An 18263-nucleotide genomic window follows, 5' to 3' on the forward strand; every position below is an offset into this window, starting at 1 on the left:
TTTTGCCAAGGCAGCTCGATGGATAAAATAGGCGGGTGATATGTCATGTTCCCTGAGCATATAGGTCAAAACACCACCTATGTCTCTTTCTCTGGCTTCACGCTTCAGTATGTTAGGATCCTGGGACACCACGGCAGAGAAATGCTCACCTAATCATCCGCAATCAGCCCGCTGTAGCTTCAGGAATTACAGACAGGGCGCCTGAGAGAAGTCACAGAGATGCATGTGGTCGTCATAGGGAGAGACAACATTAAACAGCCTGGTGTTAAATACCACTCCTCTCTGTGAAAATAGAACCTGCCCCTCTTCTGAGAGCAACACTAACCGGAGTGATCTCATCCGGAATAATAATTTCCTTTCACTTCTCAGCTGACCCAGTCTGACAGTTTGTATTTACTGTGACTAAAGGGCTGGGGGCCTTTCTCAGATTTGGAGAGTTTGGGGCATAGTCCTCTTTCAGGATATTTAGTGAATTATTAAATAAGGCCAGTCCTTTGGAGATCTTGCATTGGACACCAGGGAAGGCCATTCACTCTTTTACTTTCTGTGCCTATGCAATCTTATCATCATCAACAAAACATCTCCTCCAATTTTACAGTAAATTGGAATCATGGAGCTGAGTTATGGGGCCTCACGTCTCCAGGCTCTGAATTCACAAGATTTTACCTCCCTTCCTTTATCGGGGGCCCGGCATCCTCACGTGCCCTCCGCAGCAACCTGCATTTCTCTTCATGCTTCCAATCGGTCCTTTCCATCTCTTTGTAAGTGTTTACACTTTGTCATTATGCGTGGCAGCTCACTGGCATTAGTGGCTGACTACCTACCAATTTGATCAGCTGATCACTGGAATGTATTACAGGGTAGTGGCCATCTCAATGGGCTTTTTTCCCCAGGTTGTACATTCACCTCTAACTGCCGGCCTTCCAGGGACAGAAAGCATTAACTCAGATAACTGTCATTAACAGAATAATGTTCAAAAAGGGGGAGGAGATGTTTCTGAGAAGCCTTTGGACCTCCTTTTAATTATACCACTTTACTGATCAGCAACTTTTCCTCTCCACTCTGTGTGTGCAGAATAATAACTGAATGCCATGTTGATGTGGGTTGAGCAGAGATAAAGCCATGGCCCATTTTTAGTATTATTGCATTTTAATGAATGATTAGAGGTAGTCAGATGATTTAGCTTTAAGCAGTTTTCTGGGTTCAAATTCTTTTTATTATAACTCATAGCGCAGAAACCTTCTGAAGAAGCTGTAATTTACAACATGCAATTAAGAAAGACGAGAAGCATCCAGGTAGGCCCCGGTAAGGAGGGTGGAATCTCCAACCTTGTGGCTTTCTCAGTGATCGTCACTGCTTCTCTACACTGGCAGTATAGTAGGGACGATATGGTGAGAACCTCTGTGAGTGGTGCTGGGTGATGTATTATTATGCTCAAGATGAAAGTAGGGAGAATAAGGGTGAGGAGGTGAGGAAGAGAAAAATGAGCAGGCTATGGCTCAGACAACAGAGGGATGGGCTCCTCCTGAAACCATTCAAGAACTGATCTTGGGTTGGGGAATAGCTGAAGCCAGAGACTGGGAAATGGTGTATGGTGAGGGCAGCTAGCAAGTGCCAAGAGGAGGGGCTGGATGCAGGAGCCCTGGGTAACTCTCTATATATCTGACTGCTTCACTATGAGAGGAGATCTGCTCCTTGCCTGCGCTTTGAGATTGGGTGAGGTTCCCCATGAGCATGCATCTCTGCCATATTTGGAACCTAAGGTATCTTTGGTCCTGATGCGCTACAAAAGAGGCTCAAATCTCCACACTTTTGGAGGCCGGAAGGGATGGGGGAAGTGTATACTTCTATTACCTACAGATGAAGAAATAAGATTAAATAGATTAACCCACTCACCCAAAATCTCCCAGAAAGAGAGAAGAATGAGTATGTGGGCCACGTACTTTTTAACTTCACAGCTTTCTACATCCACTCTGTTGTGTTAAAAAAATGGCACAAAATACCAATGCCGCAAGTACTAAAATACAGCTGGTGGTTCTTCTTATGTATTTTCTCTTTTCTCAGCTGTACCTATGTTCTGGGTCCCTCTTGTGGTGGCTGGGATGGACCAGGCAAGGATGTTGCACCAAAGGACCTGCATGGAGGTATCAGGCGCTCAGCCTAGCTGGATAAGTGAGGCTTTTTCCAATGATGGTGACCACATTCAAGTTGGGAGAATTCATATCATGGTCTAGGAGTAAAACAGAGCAGTCTGAAGAAAGTAGAAATAATCAAAAGAGAACTTTCCCAAATGAGCACTGCCCCATCTAACTGCAAACAGCATCTGCACTCTCATAATCTACTTTTCCTGGCTGCTTCCATAGATAAATTCTTGTGCCCTTAATCACAACCAAGCTCTCCACTTTTCCACTAGATCTCATCAACTATCTATCAAAGGACATCACGCCAGCATTTCTTTCTTCTGCCTCTAATCAAGTTTTTACTTTCCACTCGTTTCTAGCAGCAATCACACATTCCGTTATTGCCCTCGTTTTAGAAAAATCTTCCCTTGACTCTACTTTCTCTGACCGTCTCCTTGCAGCAAATACTGAAAATGTCCTTTCTTCCAATTCTATTTTTAACCTACTCCAATTTGATCTTGTCCCTGACCACACTACTGAAACTGCTCTTGCCAAGGTGACTCTTGACCTCCATGGTGCTGAAAGCAGTGGTCAGTTTTTAGTTTCCATCTTAACCCGCCAGCAGCAGGTGATAGAGCTGGTCACATTTTTCCCTCTGAAAATGACTTTTTAAAAAAGATTTTACTTACTTATTCATGAAAGACACACAGAGAAAGGCAGAGACATAGGTAGAGGGAGAAGCAGGCTCTCTGCTGGGAGCCCAATGCAGGACTTGATCCCAGTACCCTGAGATCACGCCCTGAGCTGAAGGCAGATGTTCAACTGCTGAGCCACCCAGATGCCCCCTTCACTTGACTTCTAAGGTACCATACTCTCCTAGGGGTTTTTCTTACAGGCTGGACTCCTTTTTTGTTTTGCTTCTTCTTTCTTTTGTCCTTGACCTCCTACAGAGAGCACCAGCATTCAACCTTGATTCTCTTCTCTTCTCTGTCTCCACTGACTCCCTTGCTGTTGTAATTACAGTCTCATAGCTTACAGGGCCACCTACATTTTAAAGATTTCCACATTCATATCGGTAATACAGGTCATGTTGTTCCTCTGTTCAAACCCTCCAGTGAACTCCCACCTTATGTAAAGTAAAACCTGAAATCCTTATCTGGCACCATTACCTCTCAGAGCTCATGTCCTGCTGTCCTCTCTTCTCTGATATTCCTTAGGTCTTTGGCACCGGAACACTTTTGTGCTATACAGCCATATGGCTAACTCCTTCATGATTTATTCAGATATTACCTTCTCATTGAGGCCTGCCATGACAATGCCTCTTAAAATCACAGCAAACCCCTTTTCCTCAGCACCTTGGAATCCCTTTACACTCTTCTATTTATTCCTGTCTGCCCCCCATAATGTTTATCAACTTCCAACATAACATATAATTTACTCATTTTATAGGATCTATTGTTTATTATCTGTCACTTTCTGGAATGTTAGCCCCACCAAGGCATAGATTCTTGTTTGTTTTGTTCACTGATGCTTCCAATGTTTAGAAAAAAATGCCCAGTATGTAGTAGATGATCGATGTATGAAATGAATGAATGTATAAATATTTCCTTTACCAGGTGGAAGGTTATCACGAGGTCAGAAGCTGGAACAATCAGAAAATGGAGGATCACAAGGGGAACAAATGGTCCAGGATGAGGACCACAGACAAGCCTAGGATGGCGGAGCTTTATTTTATGTTGTTGAGGTGGGTTTGATAAATGTCACTTACCACGAAGCACTGAAAACCTAGTTTGTTCCTAACTCTGCAGATGGTGTGGCTTCCAGAATTTCTACTACCTTGATTTTCTCCTTTGCATACATTTTAGTTTGTCAGAACCGTTTTAAAAAACATGGTGCTCACAATGAAACACATTATTCTAGAGGCAGTCAGACCAGCATCCCATTAATCTCATGGGTCATCATCTCTCTCTGCCTGAACCTATATGTTCAGCAATGTAGCCGAAGAGATTGTTAAATTCCCAGGGTTAAATGACACATGACTCAGATTGAGCCTGCTGTCAGCCAAGCCACAAGTGATTTTATTTATTTTTTTCACAGGAACCACACACACAAAATCTGCTCAGTTTTATTCTTTTAACTTATGTATATGAGTCTTATTTTTTTTCTATTAAATTTATCTTTTCAGTTTAGATCCATTATTCTCTGATCTGTCATGATCTCAATCCAGAATTGTAGTGTATCCTCACAAAAAAAGATGGTATTGTCAAGGTATTGATAAAATGTTCTGGACAGGGTCCCTGGCCAATCTATGCCAAACTATTAAAAACCTTTATTTTCATAATAACAGTTATATGTTTAATACTCAGGATATATAGGTTTAAGCTGGCTATTTTTTAATCTTGCCAACAATATTGTTACTGAATACTTTTTCAGATGCTTTATTGAAATCCAAATGTGGATTCTGCTGATTTTCCTGTCTAGCATTTTGACCAAAAGAGAAAACAAGGACAGTTTGGCAAGGTTTTATTACATAAGCTTGTATTGGCTCTTTAGGAGCCCATTATATCACCTCACAAACCATCTTTATTAATTCTGTCTTGAGGTCAGGCTTAATCTTTGCAATTTGAAGATTTGATCTTCTCCATCATAGTGACATCTTATCTCTGCTTATTTTGTGATTTATATTGGTTAGGAACCATTCCTTACAAATGATTCCTTCTGGATGGGTGGTCCTTGTCATTTAAAAAATATGAAAAATTGTAATATATTGTTTAATATATAAACACATATATGAAATCTTATCATACAGATTTGAGTACTGTCTTTCTTTTCCTGTTTTGCTTGGCTCTCTTCTCTCCTTATTCCTCCTCCTCCACTCACATGGTTGATTTTCTCTTAACACCTACTGAACATATCACATTTTCCTATATTTTTAGCACATTAAGATAATCATAGGTGACCTTTAGGAAATCTCAGCCTATTTCAAAGGGAATCAGTTTGGATATCCTTCCCTGAGAGATGATACTACCCACAAAATTGTTCTTACACTTTGAGACCCCCCCCCAACCTAAAAGTAATAGAATAATTCATTTGTCCTTTGATTCAGTAAGATTTGCTGAGCTTTTCTCATGTACCAGGCAGTATGCTAGGTTAGGCAGGAGATCCCAACTTTTCCAAGGTGTTGTGTTTAACCCATCTCTCAATCTTTTCTTTTGCCTCTGAGGGAGGAAAAAAAAGCTCTTCCGAGTAGAAGGCTTCTTTAATGGAATGTATATTTACACCCTCCCAAAATTCATATGTTGAAACCCTACCCACCAGGGTGGCTGAATTTGGGGGAAGGCCCTATAAGAATGTAAAATTAAATGAGGTCATGAAGGTAGAGCACTGATCTGATAGGATTAGTATTTTTTAAGAATACTAATACTAATATTAAGGATGCTTCCTCAGAAGAAGATAGAGCCTGTTGGCTGAAAGCCTCAGAGTGCCACATAATTTACCATAATTTTTTTTTTATCTGTGGAGATGGGAGGGGCCAGTGAATGAGAGCATATTCTGCAGTATAGAGGGAAAATATCTTGATTTAATAACTTTAAAAATGGTAGGCACTCATTATCTGAATATTGTTACTTGTGTGGCCCACTTTCTCTCAAGATTCAACCATGCAGAGTCCAGCTATAATATTCAACAATATTAAATATTACATTGAGTATTATGAGCTGAATTGTGTCCCCTCTCCCAAACCTTCTAGTACCTCAGAATGTGACTGTATTGGGAGACAGGACTTTTAAAGAGATGGTTAAGTTGAAATTGGGTCATTAGTGTGGGTCCTAATCCAACCTGATTGATGTCCTAAGAAGAAGAGGATTTTAGGATGCAAGAAGAGACATCAGACATGTGCCCACAGAGGGGAGGCCAAGTGAGGACATGGTGAGAAGGAGACCTCCTGCAAGTCAAAGAGAGAAGATTCAAGAGAAGGTCTGCTGTCAATACGTTGACTGTGGGTGTCCTGTCTCCATAACTGTGAGAAATACACATCTGTTGTTTAAGCCACTCAGTCTGCGCTATTGTATTAGGGCAACCCTAGCAAACTCATACAGACTGCATATATACTTTGTGTTTGTTTTGCTTTTCAATTTTCCCTTCTCATGTTCTGTAGTCTCTTTGCTTTGTAGAAAAATTCCTCTGGTCTGCTCTCAGGTACCCTAGCAGAGTATCATTTCTATGAATATTTAGTACTGACAGATTCATGCGAAGAACATGATTCTCTGCTACCCTGAAAACTGGTCATCATGGAGTTAACCAGCCATTTTTAAAAACAGGTAGAGTACAACATTCTGTCAATTAAAAAACTATTCTTCCAAAACAATGAATAACCTTGCCTAGGACAAACTCTGAAAGCACTTTTCAGTTATTATGAAGTTTAATGTTTTATTTGCTTGAATTGTCCTTCCAAGTTCTGCCCGTGACATTCTCCATCTCCTTTTTATAAGGACAAAATAGAAGTGTACTCATCCAAATGGCTGGAGGTGGGTAGAAACAGACCTTAGAACAAGCCTTAACTCTTAAACCCGTGCTCAGTCTTCAAGGCCAAGGTGACTCAGTGTAGCCTGCAGAGAGATGAAGCTAGGGTCTGGGCTCTAGCCATGCAGTCTTTAAAATAAATAAATAAATATATAAAAGGATAGAGACGGGAAATAGCTGGAGTGACTCAGAACTTTTTCCCTGGAGCCCAAATCTTCTTGAGGTTCCTTTGCTAAGTTTCCACACTTAGTGTATTTTATAGAGCCAGCTTCTAATCTGTTCCTTGCTTTACCATGGAAGCCTTTGCCCCACAGCTGGGGCTCATTTGGTTTGGATTTTTATCTATAAATTGCTGTCTATAAGAATCTTTAGGAGCTAATTGGTGAAGGTGGTGTAAAAAAGGGAACCTCAGAAAGGAACCAGAAAGACTGAATTTTCATCCTTTCTTCCCCCAAGAATTTATATTACCCTTTGCCAAGGAACAACTAGCTTTGAAGCTGGAGTGATCTCTTTTATTTAAAAGCTAAAAACCACCTGAGATGAAACACCATCAAACAAAAGTATGTTTCTAAGTCCTGTAGTTGAGGAGTATGAAGTGGTTAGTGTTTGTGATTCAAAGTCCCATTTGGACACACTTCAAAGAGGGACTGTCGGCAGAACTGCTAAAAGCTCCGCCAGCACCAGGACGTACAGATTTCCAGTCACTGGGGCCTGAACTCAGTTCCTGCATCTGAGAAGGATCATAATTGCTGTCCTTTTAATCTTCTGTGCAGCCCGTCAAATGGAGGCCACTTCACAGCAGGACACATAGGTTCACAATAATAAGAGCAAAGTTTATAATGATTTGATTTCCCTTAAAAGAAAAAAAAACACTGCAATGAAACTGGGGCTTCAAATGCAGGTATTTAAATTGGAATAAAGGACATCAAGAGTAGCTCAGATGATGGAAAAGCAATTCTGGTATCTAAGAACTGGTAATGGATCAGGTACAGGAGTTGTGAAAGTCAGTTTACAAACTAAGATGTACATACACATAATTTTCCATATTTCTATCACAACCAATTTTGATCTTTAGATCCCATTCCATCAAGGTGGAGTAAATTGATCTCAGTCTCTTCAGTGTCCTCAAGTCCTGATGATGGCTCAAGGTCATCTGTACAAATCTCTCAAATAGGAAGTTTTGGGGTAACCATTAACGTGTTGGGACTTGGCCATCTGCCTAAATGACTCATCATCTTGATGCTTCGGTACCTACCTCACCCCACTGGGTCCAGCAGCTCTGTTTATGACCTCCACTGTAGAGTCTGGGACCTAAGAATCATTAGGCCATTTGACACAGGACATCTGAGGCTCACCATGAGTCTGGACCACCTAGCTGTTCAGCCAGAGTCTTGCCACTTCCTTGAGGCTCTACAAGGTGAGCGGAGCATCGATTCTTCTGCTTCTGGAGTTTTCATACATCTTTTAGTTTGGCCACATTTCAGGGACAGAGTAAGTATCCTCTCCAGATTCACCAATATTTATAACTTCATTGTTTTGCCACCAACTGTCTTTCTCTGCCCCAGCGAGGGGGACATTTTCTACATTTGAAGTAGAGGTAAGGCATTGTGAGGGACTCTACTGTCCTCAATCTCCCTGGATTGGGCAATCCAACATTCCTCACTTCTCTTGCTCCTAAACATTTCTCTCTGTCAACAGTCTTTTCTGTGTCTAAAGACTTGGTTTTTGGAAACAATATCTAGGAAGATGTTTCTTGTTCTTTGCTCTTTTGTTATGATATATCCTTCTTCTAGGGCAAAAAGTGCAGGGTTTGTAGGAAATGGGGTGAGGGTGAGGGAAGGAAAACGTAGAGAAGGGACAATGAGGAGATTTTTAGGGAAAATAATATTGCCTTACATTTAAAAAATGTTATTGTACCTTACTAACTTCCTGTTGATATATCAGAGCTCATAGGTGACAACCCTTGGATAACGCATGGCAACCATATCTCGTCTGCCACTTGTAATTTGGAGACTTTCCTTGTCTATTCCGCTGTTCATGCCTCTGAACATATTCACATACTTACACTCTATTGATTTTTTAAAAAATTTTTATTTTATTTATGATAGTCACAGAGAGAGAGAGGGGCGCAGAGACACAGGCAGAGGGAGAAGCAGGCTCCATGCACCAGGAGCCCGATGTGGGACTCGATCCCGGGTCTCCAGGATCGTGCCCTGGGCCAAAGGCAGGAGCCAAACCGCTGCGCCACCCAGGGATCCCTGCTCTATTGATTTTAAGAAATTCTTTGGCTGGACAACCAAAACCCCTCACGCTCTACAATGTCTTTCCTCATACATGCATTCCCATTCTCGAAGTCCTTCCTAACCAGTCCCCGAGGGCTAGAGTGGGCTCCCCCTGATATTCGCTCTTCTTGTGCCCTATCATTCCCCTTTCATGCACACACATGTCATAACAGTGATTATTTAATCATGCTTTTATTTGCTAAATAAATATTTTTATTTGCTAAATATTCATCTTGCCCACACAAAGATAGGAACCATTCTTTCTTGTTCACTGCAGTTCCCATAGCACTTGCAAGTATGTAAGAAATATTTATTAGCTAATGAATTAATGAATAGTAAATCAGCTAGATGTTGAGGAGAGGGCAACAGAGGATCAAAGTTGAGCTCCTCCTATTCCAGGCACTTTCACATAAACCTTATCAGTATCTCTACCTCAGTCCTCTGAAAAAAAAAATCCCTCCAAACAACAACAACAACAACAACAACAACAACAACAACAAAAAACCCCAAACTTCATTATTCCTATTTTGTAGTAAGATTTCTAAGGGCCTAAGAATTGAGGAAGGTATTTTCTAAGATTATTCAGTTAATAACTAAAAAAGGGCAAATGTTTTGTTGATTCCCTACTTAGCATGTGTTATACTTAGCATCTGACTTGTCTTTGAAAATACCTTCATAACTTCTATGAATAAATGATAACTTACCAAGTGATATTTGCTTTTTTGTTCTTTGGGTAGAATGAGTCTTTAGTCAGGTAAGTGCTCTGTAGAAAGGATTTTAGGCAGAGCATGATGACAGAGTTGGTTGGAAATCCTTCCTTAAGTTATTCACATAGAGATGTACCTGTGTCTTATCCACTGCCTTCCTTTCTTTTAAATATTAGACCTGTTTCACTTCCAATACCACATTTATTCCATTTTTTAGGATCTTGTTTTCATAATTTGGAATTAGAGATAGAGCCTTTACACTGTGCAAAACATTAAAATGAGGGAAAATAAAAACAAAACAGAAGGAACACATTTCTATTATAGTGGCTTATACTGTCAAATGTAAGAAACATGTGGCAATATAAATAACTAGTACAAGAAAGATATGATGGATTTGGGTCTTAAAAATGCATCAGGGCAAGGAATGATTGGCTGAGGGAAACCAACAGAGGCTGGGCACTAGAAGGATTCTTGGGGATGAGGGGATTTGGGCAGAGCCTTGAATGAAGCATAGAATTTCTGCAGACAGATAGAAGGTGATTGCAGGGATAGTGGACCTTCCAAGAAAACTGAGTGGTTTATTCTGGCTCTAGATCTCCAATTTAGAGAACTTCCGAGAAGTACAGGCAGCCCTAGTGTCAGCTTACAAGTTGGAATATAACACATGGGGTTTGAGTTTCTCTGAGGTTTGAGTGTGTCAAGGCCAGCTTAGGTGTTCCTTGAACAGAGCCAAACTCTAGATTAGTCTCAGAGCTCTCCTGATCTCCTGGAAATGCTCCTGACCACAAGACTGGTCTCTGTGTCCTAACAGATGAGATCAGGAAGCCCTCCCCAGTGTGCCTCCCACCCACTCCAGATGGAGTTAATTTCCCTGTCCCAGCAACCTCTGCAACTCTTGCTCTCCTCCCTCCCTGTGCCACATTGCTTGCTTTGTTTTCAGAGTTGTCTTGCCTCCGTGCTTGAATTCCTTGAGAGCAAGGCTCTGTCTTATGCTCAGTGGCCCCAGATGTCTTCAGCATCTAATTCTTTTCTAGGACGTAGCTGAGGAGGAACTCAATTAATTGAGTGGAAATGAAGAGACATGGCTGCCAACCTTAACTCTGTGCCAGTCTTTACAGAAGCAGTGTGTTTTTATATAGGTTGTTATGAATCTCATCTATCTTTGTGAATTATTCTTTTTTTTAAAAATATTTTATTTATTTATTCAAAAGGGAGAGAGAGCACAGAAGGAGAGGAAGAAGCAGACTCCCCACTGAGCAGAGAGCCTGATACAGGGCTCTATCCCAGGACCCAGGACCTGAGCCAAAGGCAAACACTTAACCAATGGAACCACCCAGACACTCTTGAATTAGATATTCTTTAAAGAAATTATTTGAGTCTAGTTGACACACAATGTAACATTAGTTTCAGTGATTCATGGTGGTTCAACTCCTCTATACATTATGCTATGCTCACCACAGGTGTAGCTACCATCTGTCAACATATAGCACTATTATAATATCATTGACTGTATTCCTTTGCTGTGCCTTTTTAGACTCTTATATTACTATTTGACAGTTGAAAGAATGGAGACTGATTAAATGACCAAATTACATTGTTAAAAAGTGCATCTTCTGGACTTGAATTATGTTTTTTTCTTTTCTTCTTTTTTTTGATAGCAAATACTGTGCTTTGCCTTGAAGAGTTAGTTTCAGATCTATGTTTAGGAAGAGGAGAAAATTCTGAAGAAAAGTTTGATGAGATTCATGAATCTAATTACATCTATGTCACCCACCATTTGCTGTGAATTCAGTAATGCCCCCTTTAAGAATTTTATTAGCATAATCCTCATAAGATCCTTTTTAAATTTCACACATTTTCTGATAGCGATTACTGATAATAAAGCTTACATGGTGGGGTCAGTTATTTTTCCAATAAAAATGATAAACACTTGATTAATGCTTTCCTAAGTGCTTTATATATTTTATTTTATTTATTTTATTTTTACATTTTTTAAAAAGATTTTATTTATTTATTCATGAGAAACACACACAGAGAGAAGCAGAAACACAGGCAGAGGGAGAAGCAGGCTCCTTGCAGGGAGCCGGCGCGGGACTCGATCCCTGGACTCCTGGATCACGTCTTGGGTCGAAGGCTGGCGCTAAACCGCTGAGTCACCCAGGGATCCCCTATATTTTATTTTAAACAGTTCTCATAGCAACCTAATAAGATAGGTACTACTCTTCGTCCTCATTTTGTAGACAAGAAGCTGAGGCAAATACAGATTAAGCAACTTTACAAAGATAACACAGTAAGTGGCAGAGCTAGTATCCAGTCCAGTAGCCACCAACATCATCAAATATTTGTTGAGGATCTGCTCTATACCTTGTACCACCATGTGCTGGGAGATAGAGTGATGCACGAAGTAGATGAGTTTCTATCTTCATGGAGCTTTTTCTAGAAGTGTATGACAGGCAGTAGACCAATAAATAAATATGATCAATCAGACAATGAAGCAAATAGCTAGGGTAATGTGATAAAGTCTGATAAAGGAGGAGTGTGTCTACTGTAGATAACATGGCAGGGAAGGAGGTGATGATTGAAGCAGGACTTGAAGAATGAGAAGGTGTTGTCTCTCCAAATTTTTTGGGAAGGGAATGCTCTTGCATGTTCCTTCTGACTGGAGTTGGGAAAGAGTTGTGCAAAGGAAAGAGAGAGGCCAAGCTGTATACGTCATGGTTAGAGTGAATTTATTCAAAGCACAGTAGGAAGAGTTTTCTGCAGGAGAGTGGAATGATCTAATCTATGTTTTATATACATCACTCTGGGTTTTTTAAATTGTCTTATTTGTTTTATTTCTAAATACCTCTCCACGGAAGAAAAACTTCGGGATCAGAAAATGTGTGGTGTCTTTTATTTGTATCCCACACAATACAGAACACAAGCCAATCATATAATAGATGCTCAGTATATAATTAGAGCGTAATAAAATACCTACTTCATAGGTTTATTGTAAAGATGAAATGAGTTAATGCATGCATAATGCTTGGAATAGTGCCTGATACGTGGTAAGAGAGGAGTATGTGTTTACTACTACTACTACTACTACTACTACTACTATTGTAACTTTCTTTGATTAAACCTCTTGCACATATTCCTATGAGTTGAAAAGACATTGAAATTTGACTGGCTAACCTAATTCGAAGTTACTTTACAGTAGATATAGATTCCAGCCTTGGCCATATCACTCTGTTTTGATCAGGGTAATTTGCAGTTGGTGTAGATTTGGGAATAGGGAGAGCAGTGGGGAGGCCATAGCACGCTATTGGCTAGAGGTGATGGCTTCTGGGACAAGCATGGTGGCTGTACAGATGGAGATGAGGGAGTAGGGTGGAAAATATTTTGGAGGTTGAGCCTATAACTCTTATTGGTGGTTTGGGATGTGAAAAACAGGAAAAAGAAGAAAAGTAGGATGACTCTTATATTGTTTACTTCTGTTACGGTTTGAATCTTTGTGTCATTTTACAGAGTTGGAGAAGGACTAAGGGAGGAACTATTCTTGAGAAGTGAGATGGAATTCAAGAATTTTTGTTCAAAATGTGATTTTGAGTTTCTTGTAGATATCCATCTGGATTATTCAGGAAGCAATTATATATGGACTCTGGAGCTCGGGGGTTGTCCATGTTAAACAGAAGCTTCTTGTCTGCCAGATTTGATAACACCACAGTTGAACTTTTGTGGTTTCAACATTTCTGCTCTAGAGGACAATTCACTTTTTTAAACTTATGCCTTGACACTGAAAGTTTCAATTCTTATCAAAACAAGTAGGCTATAATTCACACCACCACCTCAGAGTAATGTTAATTAGAAAAAATGCAGAGAAACAGGCCATGCTCAGTTGAGAGATAAAAATTGCAGATTGTGTGCATGTGCTTAAGCAAACTTACACCATTCCTAGGAAAGCAGGTCACAACAAGGATTGTCTAGCAGAAGTCAACAAAGCTTCTTAACAATAAGACTGCTGAAGATATTGCTGTTAAAACCTGAACTTTGAACAAATACAGAGACAATGCCTAGTAATACAAATATAAAAATGCACCTCATTCCGTAGCAGAGTGGTACAGAACAGGATTACAGGATGTTGTACAGGTTAGCAGGATATGACAATACAAAGTGAAGCTGAATTCACACAAATTAGAACAGAAACCATTCTATCAGCCCTATCCAACAAAAGATTTGGGGGATCCCTGGATAGCTTAGCAGTTTGGCACCTGCCTTCGGCCCAGGGCATGGTCCTGGAGTCCCGGGATCGAGTCCCACATCGGGCTCCCTGCATGGAGCCTGCTTCTCCCTCTGCCTGTGTCTCTGCCTCTTTCTCTCTCCCTCTCTGTTTGTCATGAATAAATAAATAAAATCTTAAAAAAAAAGATTTTCACCAACTTGTGGTGATGAAGAACTAGAAATTTCTATCAGAATTCCTGCTGTACATCCCTTGTAAGTTTTTGAGTGCCTAAGTTAACTGTATAACAAAATAAGAATATATCTAATTCTAGCTTTGGTTCAATCTTTTAAACTAATCCACTTTTATTTTCTTCCTAGGTTCCAGATAAAAAAGACCCCCAGATTTTATTAGTGTCTTGCTAGCTATCACAGTTAAGATTATGGTATCTACAGGGTGAGCAGAACCAGTTAGCAGAACTTCCTACATGATGTTGTCTTAGCCAGGTTAACTCCTTTACGTATCTGGTACAAGTTTCAAGTAATACCTTAAAATATGAACATAGATGAGATGGCCATATTTTCTATCTGAAAGCTAGAAGAGAACAGCCTAAGCAAATGGGACCTAGCCCAGGTGGATTTTGCACTGGTGAGAGGGGATGTGCAAAGGTATGGAGCAATGAGTACTTCTGAAGATAAATGGCCGGCTGGTCCATCTTAGCTTCTGAGGGAGGAGATCTTCATCTCTACTACTGGACTCAAATCAATCTATTCTCTGTAATTACAGAACCCAGCTATTCTCCCTTTAGACCTTGCCCAAGCCACTAAATTGCTCAGGAAGTCAAGCAGAATTATTCATCCTTGTCAGTTAATGTTTATAGCTCATTCCCTGTATGGTTGCCATTTTTCTGACTAGGCAACTTGCTGTTCACCGGGATGTGGAGGATTAATGGAGCAAGACAGAGGATTTGGCAAATTTGGCTCCCCATGGATATTCTGTATTTTCTAGGAAATTGAAAACTGCTGGGACAATGACAAGCCAGAAGCTCATCTTCTATCGAGTTCTATTTGGTTTCTATTATTTTATACCACTAATCATACCCTGTATTTGTGGAGTGTTTATTTGCCTACCTATATATCCATGAACCAAATATGATAAAATGTATCACAAAACCCTTTTGACTAAGAAAAAAACTGGAACTCATGTTAGGCCTTATCAAATGCATTCATGAAAGCCTGTGGACATATATAAGGGGCATGTTTGGATATTAACAAGAAATGCACCCTTAAATCATATAAAGAGATGTCAAGGAATGATATCGTCTGGTGTTTCTTAAATGATTTTTAAACCTTAGAATGCTCCCTTCCACTAAAAGTTTACACGAAAGCCCAATGTATAGAGTAAAGCTTAGGAGGGTGGGATAAGGGCTGTGTTTTTCTTAACCTCCCCTGAAGCACTTGCATTAAACTGGAGAGATTGGGCAGGATCGTTTTGCACATCCAGCTTCCCGGCTTTATTGCTAAGGTAACTGTGGCCCAGAAGAGCACCAGGGTGAAGATAATCACTTAAGGTCACTTCATAGATAATTTAAGTAATTACAGCTAGAACTTGGTCTATTGATTCTGGATCCATTGTACCACACTTTGGGAGTTACTTTTTTACACTCAAAAATTCTGTGGAATCAGTGAATAAAGTACTGTATAGTTATTGCTATTGTTTTTGCTTAGATATTCCTCACTTTCAAAAAGGAGTTGGATAGTTAGAAGGTACCACATGCTTTTAAGTTGGCCATTTCTATCTGGCTTTTGGGAAAAGTCCAGCTTTCTTAGCTAAGGACTTGAGTTCTTCCAGTCTGCTCGTGGGTTTTCTCTTCAGCCTACTGAAAACTCCACGGTCCAGCCACCTGCTTTGCCAGCTTCTCAGAGTCCCATGCTGACCTCTTTCCTACCCCCAGACCCCACATTTCTTGGTTGGTGCACACTCTTCTCTGGATGCCCTCTTCCTATGTCTCTGGTCACTGATATCTGATCATCTCGACTCTTCCCATTTCAGATGCCCTTCTGCTCCTGTCTTCTGCTATTTCTCCAGATGAGCACTTGTCTGAGACTGCATACTATTCATGTTATACACTGTGTGTATATCTTCTTCCTTTTTAGCTGTGAATTGCTAAGAGAGATATGGAAACATATTCATATTTATAGCTTCGATTAAATCCCTGTCCATACCCAAAGCCCCAAAATGGTTAGTCCAGTAAACTGCAGAAAATATATTTAAATTGTCTTACTTACTTTCTTTTTTTTTTTAATTGTCTTACTTTCAAGTTTTGATTTCATGTGACAATGAAAGTCCAAGATGGTCAGTAGAGATAACCCCTATTATGAGAATGCTATTAAAGATAAGGCTTTGGAATTTTAAAGATTTATCTATTTATTTCAGAGAGAGGGAGAGAGAGAGAATGAAAGCAGGTGAAGGGTACAGGGAGAAGAAATGAAGCAGGCTTCCTGCTGAGCATGGAGCCCAATGTAGACCCTGAGATCATGATTTGAGCCAAAATCAAGAGCCGGACACTTAAATGACTGTGCCACTCGGGTGCCCCTAGAATTCTATATTTACAGATAAATTTAGGGATAGTCAATGTTTAAGGAATTCAACACTCTGGAAACTGTTACATCAATTTTGAGTCTGTAGGACTTGAGTTGTTCCTCCTGCTTCTGTGGATATCTATTATATTCTTCTCATTTTTAAAAAAATCTCTTTTGACTTGTGCATCTATATGTAATTGCATGGCATATATAATTGCATGACAAGAAAAAAAACATTGTTTTTTTTTTTTTAAATTCTCAAACTGTTTTTCTGACTTAGTTTTTCTAGGAATTAGAAGCCATTAATAGTTAATTTATTTTATATATAGAAATACATACACCATATATTCTATCTACCTGTCTGTCTGTCTCTATGAGATAGTCAGAAGCAGGTTTGAAAAGACTGCCATTTTGGTCCCTGCTCCATTATAGACTTTAGTAGAAGAAGAGTGACCCATATTGTTGGCCCTGCTGGAATAATCTTTCAAAATGTTTTTACCTGGGGTACCTGGGTGGCTCAGTTGGTTAAGCATCTGACTCTAGATTTTGGCTCAAGTCATGAACTCAGGGTCCTGGGATCCAGCCCCTTCTTGACTCCCCACTCAGCAGGGAGTCTGCTTGAGATTCTTTTTCTCCCTCTTTCTCTCCCTATCTTCCCTCTGCTCCTACTCCAGTGTGTGTTTGCTCTTCTCTCTCTCTCTCTCTCTCTCTCTCTCAAAATAAATAAATAAATAAATCTTAAAAAAAATTTTTCCTTGTAAAAGAAGGCCATGTGATATTATAATTAAGTGCATGAATTTTGGAGTTAGGCTACCTGGGTTTGAGTCACAATTCTACTTCTCATTTGTGTGAGTAAGGGTAAGTTGTTTTAACTCCCTGTTTCCTTGACTGTAAAATGAAGTTAATAATAGTACTAACTTGCTAGAGGTGCTATAAAGACTAAAATGAAGTAACATGTAAAGTGCTTAGAATGGTATCTGGTACTAGTTCTAAGTACCAGTTTATAAGTACTAATTGTTATTTTATTCTAGAACTCTTTTCACTTTCCTCCTCCTACCCCTCTCTCCACCCTCCATGTACTCTTTGATATGTTCTGGAGCATGTTACATGGCTGAGGTGAGCATGAGTAAACACAGGCATATATACCTCAAAGAAAACTCTATACACACTTCTGTAGAGTAGGTGTTAATGGCATGAGAAAGTTCTTACACTAAGGGTTTTGTGAAAGTGTTAATGGCCTTGTTCATAACCGAGAGTAGAATATATGGAGGAAAGATTAGAAATGCAGTTACAAAAAAAAAATGCAGTTACTGCATTCAATAAATTTTCAGATAATAAAGGATAGTTTTACCATAGGCAACTTTGGTGTATTATTAAAGTATGAACAGAGCTGTATATCTCAAAAAGCCATTCGAGATTGAGAAGTATGCTGATGTTAAAGAAGTGCAAATATATGCAATTAATGGGTGAACCATGGAGGAGAAGTGTTTGCTGACTCAGCCCAATATCCCGGTTCATCTGATTGATATTATTTACAGCTCTTTGGGAAAAAAAAAAAAAAAAAGGCCTCCTGCATGCATTGAGATGGTTTTAATGACTTGCCATCAGTCTGCATAATAAGACCGACTTTCATAGGCATTTTCCCTGTGTTCTGAGACTCTGCAGGTTTTTTTTTCCTTAACCTCTTTACATTTCTAAAACCTATGTGTAGTAGAGAAAGGCTCCAAATTGTGCCCACAGTGCTTGATTGGACACATAGTTTTTCCACTTTGGGTTTTAAATAGATTTGCAGATTTAGGAACCTGCAGAGGTAAAGCTCTATGCCTTCCTGCATGGACTACCTACCGCCCCCT

Source organism: Canis lupus, chromosome 33, assembly GCF_048164855.1.
Source record: "Canis lupus baileyi chromosome 33, mCanLup2.hap1, whole genome shotgun sequence".
NCBI lineage: Eukaryota > Metazoa > Chordata > Mammalia > Carnivora > Canidae > Canis > Canis lupus.